The sequence below is a fragment of the Malania oleifera genome, chromosome 9 (genome assembly GCF_029873635.1).
Source record: "Malania oleifera isolate guangnan ecotype guangnan chromosome 9, ASM2987363v1, whole genome shotgun sequence".
In the NCBI taxonomy this organism is placed as follows: Eukaryota; Viridiplantae; Streptophyta; class Magnoliopsida; order Santalales; family Ximeniaceae; genus Malania; species Malania oleifera.
Window position 1 is genome coordinate 15,281,440 of NC_080425.1, and position 7,197 is coordinate 15,288,636.

Below are 7,197 nucleotides of genomic sequence, written 5' to 3' on the forward strand. Positions count from 1 at the left end.
ATTACATTGGAGGGTAGAGGCATATGACGGGACTTCGTGAGAATCAGGGTGTGTAGACCTACCTTATGTGTCAGACGTGCGGAAGGAAGCATTTGGGAGAGTGCTGGGTAGGGAGAGACATCTTCTATCATTGTGAGAGACTTGGCCACATGGCATGAGCATGCCCAGGACTACCGATCCAGGTTCTAGCTCCTAGAACCTACCAAGGAGGTTATCAGGCCCCCCGTGGAGGCCAGAAGAGGAATGTTGCCCCGACGAGGGTTTATGATTTGACGCTAAGAGACACTGAAACTGCAGGTGACGTTGTGACAGATACCTTTACTGTTTTATCATATCAAGTTATTGTCTTATTTGATTTAGGTGCCACCCATTCTTTTGTGTCTACGGCCTATGTTAAATTGTCTGGAAATGAGACCCAGTTATTAGATGTAGAATTGGCAGTAGCTGCACCATCAGGGTTAGTGATGAAGTGTTGTAGGATTCTAAGGGGTTATCCAATAGAAATTCAGGGGAGGGTATTACCAGCTGACCTGATTATGCTAGATACGCATGAATTCAATGTAATACTGGGTATGGACTGGTTGACAGCTAATTATGCCAATATTGACTGTTGTTTGAAAGAGGTGATATTCAGACCACCAAACAAGCAAGAATTTAAATTTTTGGGATCGCAGGTGTGTTCCCTACCTCAGTTAGTGTTAGCCATGCAGGCGAAAAGACTGCTCCTGGATGGATGTCAGGGGTTTATTGCCTTTGTAAAGGAGGTGTCAGAAAATGAATCGAAGCTTGATAGTACATAAGTGGAAAGTAATTTCTACATGTTTTTCTAGAAGAGCTACCTAGGTTGCCTCTCGATTACGAGGTGGATTTTTCTATTGATTTACTTCTAGGAATGATGCTGATTTCTTGGGCTCCTTACCAAATGGCTCCAGTAGAATTGGGAGAATTAAAGGACCAGTTGTAGGATTTGTTGAATAAAGGGTTTATTAAACCTAGCATATCACCATGGGGGGCACCGATGCTATTCATAAAGAAGAAATACGGATCTATGAGGATGTGCATAGATTACATGGAGATAAACAAGGTAACCATTAAAAACAGATATCTTCTACCCCATATAGATGACTTATTTGATCAGCTTTAGGGTACACGGGTCTATTCCAAGATTCCTCAGGTCAGGCTATCACTAGGTGAAGGTTAAAGCAGAGGACATCTCTAAGACAACTTTCAAGACCAGGTATGGGCATTATAAATTTCTAGTTATGCCATTTGGTCTGATGAATGCTCCGGTGGTATTCATGGACTTGATGAATAGAATATTTCATCAGTATTTAGATCAGTTCATTGTAGTTTTCATTGATGATATACCGATCTACTCAGGGAGTTTTAAGGAGCATGAAGCACACTCATGATTGGTACTTTAGACGCTTAGGAAAAAGAAATTATATGCCAAGTTTAGAAAATGTGAATTCTGGTTAGAGGAAGTGGCGTTTCTGGGGCATGTTATACCAGGGGATGAAATTTTAATGGATCCCAGTAAGATTGAGGTAGTGTTGAATTGGGTCAGGCCGAAGAACGTTCAAGAAATTAGGTGTTTCTTGGGACTGGTGAGTTATTACCGCCGGAGACGAGAGGTTGTGAGACTTAGGGTACACAGATCTACCCAGTTTGTCAGACATGTGGAAAGAGACACTTAGGAGAGTGTCGAGTAGGGAGAGGTGTTTGCTATCACTATGGTGTATCAGGACATTTAGTATGACATTTCCCTACACCATCTGGTACCCTACCTGCTCCCAGACCACACCGAGGAGGTTATCAAGTTTCTCGTGGAGGCCAGCAAGGGAATGTAGCCCTGGCGAGGGTTTATGCTTTGACGCCAGGAGACACGGAGGCCGCAGATGACGTGGTGACAGGTACCTTTACTACTTTATCATATCAAGCTACTGTTTAATTTGATACAAGTGCCACCAACTCCTTTGTGTCTTTAGGATATGTTAAATTGGCTGGTGTTGAGACACAGTTATTAGATATTGAACTGTTAGTAGCAACACCGACAGGGGCAGTGGTGAGGTGTCATAGGGTATTCAGGGGTTACCTAGTAGAAATTTAGGTGAGAGTATTACCAGCTAACTTAATTGTACTAGATTTGCTTGGATTCGATGTAATACTAGGTATGGACTGGCTAGCTACTAATCACGCTAGTATCGACTATCATCTAAAAGAGGTGATTTTCATACCACCAAGAAAGCCAGAATTCAGATTTGTGGGATCGTGGGTGCATTCCCTGTAACGACCTACTTATTTTACCATTTTTTTCCTTCCCATAACAATATTATAATCTTGACATATCATAATTCACCTGGACCCATGGTACCAGGGGTACTCCTAAAATACAGTATGGAAGCCTATGTAGCAAGAAACGTAAAATCATATACATACCAACTATCAATCAACACAACACAATACCAGAGTTTACTACAACCATCATATAATTATACACATCCCAAAATATTCCAAAAAGGGTCCTAGGGTCACCTCCCAAAATCCATCTGACGCTCGCAAAAAGACTTACCTTTTAGGTAAGGTAGGACTATCGAGCTCTAGCGCTGCGGAGTTTTATCCACTCTTCTATTTGGGGATCCTGAAATATTTGTTAATTTTGGGTGAGACACCTCTCAATAAGGGAATTAAACTAATATCAGTGTGTGGCAACATGAGTATTTTCGTGTTATACATATAACAGTATATATACATACTTGATAAAACTGTTTGTATTATATCTGGAAAAAGCATGTATAATCATCGCATGATATAACATACTGGATTTTCATAAACATAATTCATCTCATATAATAATACATAGAAAACCTCCTGGATGGTTAGCTGGCTTGGTGTCATGTCTTACCCCCACATGACTAGGTTATGCGGCCCGAAGGCGGGACACGACAATGGCTGGCCGACCACTTTTGAATAAAAAGCAAAAGTCAGAAAGTACGATGGGTCTGCCTCTACTGGTTTGTACAATAGGGGCACCAACATTACCATAAACCACATCGACTTCCAATCTCTCACTGTCAAGTACGGCTAGTGGTAACACTAACATATCATGAATATGATCATATAGCAACGGTATCGTGCATCGTGAAAGCCTAAACCAAACCAACTAGGTTTTGATAACATATAACATATTTCCAAATAGTGATACATGACTATTCATAATAAGAACTATCAAGTAAATATCATCATATAATTTTGCATAACATATCGTAAAATTTACGGCCCTTACGCTGGCATTTCGTATTAATAGATCACGGCCCGTACGCCGGTACTGCATATCATAAAACCTTCGGCCCCTATGCCAGTATTTCATATTAAACTCTCGGCCCTTACGCTGATATATCATATAAAAACTTTGGCCCGTACGCCGATATATCATATAAAAACTCTTGGCTCGTACGCCGAAATATCATATAAAACCTTTGTATCATTATAACATTTTCAAGGTAAATTTACTCATGCCACACAAATTTAGATATTATACATATTTCTGATCAACAGTATTATTCCCAACATAAATTTATAACATGCATATTTATCTGAAATTAAATGCTTAATAATAATAATAATTACATTTTTCATAAAAATTCTGACTTAGTTTATCTCCTTACCTGACTTCTGAAAAGCTACTAAAATAACCAGTCAAGCACCTGTAGGGTTCCTCGTTCAGCACCCTGAAAACAATATCCCCCTGAACAAAACTTTAGTATTTCTTCTAGTACTACATTTCTTACAACTTTAGTAAAGCCAAAAATTGAATAAAAAGCCTTACCTTGAATTTGGGATGAAGTTTAAGATAGCCCCACCAATGATCCACTTTTGGAAGACTTGCAAAAAACTTTCCTAGGAGTGTTGTGGTGGCCTTGGATGGTCAAACTGGCGAGAATCCGGCCCGAAATCCTAAAGAGAAGGAGGAAGGGTCGAACAAGAGAGAGAGAGAGAGAGAGAGAGAGAGAGAGAGAGAGAGAGAGAGAGAGAGAGAGAAGGGATTTTGCGTGAAAATTGTGTAGAAAAATTGAGTTTAGGCTATTTATACATTGGTCTTCGTCGACGAGACATGTCACTTCATCGACGAGGCCACGAAGGATGTTCGTCGATGAACACATGTTTCTCATCGACGAAATTCAAAACTAAATGCATAGCCTCTTGATATCTTCTCGTCGACGAGACACGTCCTTGTTGACGATCCCCTCAAGCATGTTCGTTGATGAATGTCCTGTGTTCATTGATGAGACCCCTGTTTAAACTTCCAAATTCACTTTCCTTTCTCTCTTTCTCTTATTATTTAAATACCATAATTCTTCGGGTCACTACATTCCCCACCTCAGTTAGTGTCAATCTTGCGAGTGAGAAAACTACTTCTGGATGGATGTCAGGGGTTTATGGCTTACGTGAAGGAGGTGACGGAAAATGAATTGAAGCTTGTCAATACACCAGTAGTTGAGGAGCTTGCAAACGTTTTTCTAGAAGAACTCCTTGGATTACCGCCCGATCGTGAGATAGATTTTACTATTGACTTACTTCCAAGGATGATGCTGATTTTTAAAGCTCCTTACCGAATGACTACAACAGAATTGGGAGAATTAAAGAATTAGTTTCAGGATTTATTGAATAAAGGGCTTATTAGACCTAGTGCATTGCCCTGGGGAGCTCCAGTTTTATTTGTGAAGAAGAAAGACGGGTCTATGAGGATGTGCATAGATTACTGGAAAATAAACAAAGTAATAATTAAGAACATGTATCCTCTACCCCATATAAATGACTTATTTAATCAGCTTCAAGGTACACGGGTCTATTCCAAGATTGACCTCAGGTCAAGTTATCACCAAGTGAAGTTAAAACTGAAGATATTTCAAAAACAACTTTCAAGACTAGGTATGGATGTTATGAATTTCTAGTTATGTCATTTGTTTGACGAATGCTCCTACTATATTCATGGATTTGATGAATAGCGATTCACTTCTAAAAATGAGTAGCTCGGAAGTTATCCAAAGTATAGGAGTACGTCGTGTAATACTTTGTCCAAAAAGGCTAGATCATCTCCTCGGGGAATGCATTTTCGTTTCAAACTCATGTAAAAACAAAAAAAAGAAACCAATTTCACTAAACATGGTTCAGATTCGAAATCTTGGGGGTTTTGAAAATTTGTGGTAAAATTGAAACAAGCAAATGAACTAAGCTTAAACAAAATCCTAAACAAAAATAAATTAACCTACACAAAGTCTTAAACTTAACAAAATACTTAAACAAATTAAATCCACATTAAAAATGAGCTCACATGAGAATCAACCCAACAATAAAGTATTCAAGGCAATGTATTAAAATGAACTTTAATCAAACATAACATGCATCAAATAAACGACAAGAAATAACCCAAGCTTCAAGTATTCAAATAAATAACCAAAACAAAAATTCCACTAATCTAATGCGAACATTCAACAATTAAAATAAATTCAAACAACAATGCCTTAAATAAACATGAATTTAACCCAACATTAACTTTAAATTAAGTAAAGTAAACTTAACAATAAGGTACTCAAAACACATATTAAATTGACACAAGATAAAAAAGAGAGAGAATAAAAAATAAAAGTAAATTAAACATATCAATGAAACAAACTTAGCATTAACTTGACTACAATTAAAATTAATCTACCAATGTTTTTAAACATAAATAAGTCCACTATTAATACTAAGAAAAAATATTCACTGCAATAATCAACTGAAATTAAATATTTAAACATGTATTGAAATAACAAAATGAAACAAATAACAATAAACAACTAACTAATAAAAGAGACTAGGAAGAGAGAGAGAGAGAGAGAGAGAGAGAGAGAGAGAGAGAGAGAGAGAGAGAGAGAGAGAGAGAGAGAGAGAGAGAGAGATAGAAGATGGAGAGATGGAGTTGGAGAGGAGAGCCACAGAAGCAAAGGTCTCCACGGGCAATAGCAAAAGTCTCAAGTGGCACAGCTGCTAATGCCCCAAAAAATCCTCACAAACCCTAGCCTCACATGCCTCCTCTTTCCTAGCTTCCACCTAGCCTTCCCAAAAGCAACCACCAATGACGTGCCAACCCACCTTCTTTCTTTTCTTAATTCCAAGCCAGTGCCTCACACTCCACTCACGGGCTGCTGCTGGCGCCTCACGTCCCTCACAAAGCACACACAAGGCTTTTTTTCTTTTTTTTTTGAATTGCATGGCCGAGTCACATCAAAGACCCCACCCACCTCCCTTTTTGTTTTTTTTGGCTTTCATTTGGGCTCTCTTCATGGCCTCTCCTCAGCACCAAGCGTGCTGCCCTTCCATTCACCAGCCCACGCACACGCCCAACTTGCTTACGACCTTGCCCACGGCCTCATGGGCCCACTTACACGATATGTACATATATATTTGATTAAATTTCCAATAAGGCCCTCTTCATACTTGTGCATGGCTCTGTTTTAAGTTCCAAAAAATTATCTTTTAAATATCCTAGAAAACCTCGGATGCTCACGGTCTCAATTTGGACTCCGGCTCATCTATGCGGCTCTTTTCGAACACGACTACGTACAAGTACGTGCATGGCTTCATATACATTTTTAATTTCAATCTTGATTTCCAAATATTATCCTGCAATATTAAAACACGAATGACCGTAAATTTCTTCAACAAAATAGGATAATTATCGAACGAACTCATTGATTAAAATGATGGACATAATTGAGCATTTAATTAAAATTATGACCTTTAATGCATGAATTTAAATGTCGAATTATCCTATTTTTGATGCGCAATCACACCCCCCAACTAACGTTTTTCTAGTTTCTAGAAAATAACGTGAATGCATTCAAACGAAGGGAGTAGCAACTAAAATTCCAATACTTATGAAAATCACTGGCCATGAAAATATGCTTAATGAGTTTAGGAAAACAAGACATAGATTAACCCAAGTTACATATCAACTAAGAGATTTGTACACCATTTAGTAAAACAATCAAGATAATGGAGTATAATAAAGCTCATGTGTACAAGAAAGGATTAGAATTCCAAGATTGACTACCACTAGACATTAACGATTTTAAGCACAATCAATTAATCTGAGACAACTGCATGGTCTTACTCTAATTCAAAACCATTGTATTGGCGGCTTTCACACTATTA